This window comes from Halyomorpha halys, unplaced genomic scaffold, assembly GCF_000696795.3.
Source record: "Halyomorpha halys isolate HHAL.00 unplaced genomic scaffold, Hhal_1.1 Scaffold1723.1, whole genome shotgun sequence".
Classification (NCBI taxonomy): domain Eukaryota; kingdom Metazoa; phylum Arthropoda; class Insecta; order Hemiptera; family Pentatomidae; genus Halyomorpha; species Halyomorpha halys.
The window spans coordinates 159,957-160,320 of record NW_027115324.1 but is presented as its reverse complement, the minus strand read 5'-3'; positions in this window follow the sequence as shown (position 1 = coordinate 160,320).

Genomic DNA, 364 nt, shown 5'->3' with positions numbered 1-364 from the left:
AACTCGAGTTTTTCACTGTTCATTTATTCTTCTCATAACTTTTCATTTCAGTACATTTTTTTATTTATGTAGTTGAATTAATTTTTATTAGCTATTTTTAGATTGATACTGATTAAAGTTACTTTTTAGAAGTGCTGTCTTTTTTTTTTTCTTGAAATAGAAAAAAGGTGCCAATAAATCAAATATGATCAAGTCAAATTAACATTATGTTATCAATCATCAATTTTGATAGTTGCCGAAATACTCTGCGACTGAAGGAGAAATTGCTTTGAACATCTTATTAATTTATGTTTTGTTTTTTTTAAACATAAATCTGACAAATATTATCATTGAATTATTGTATTTTACTAATATATAGAAAAAA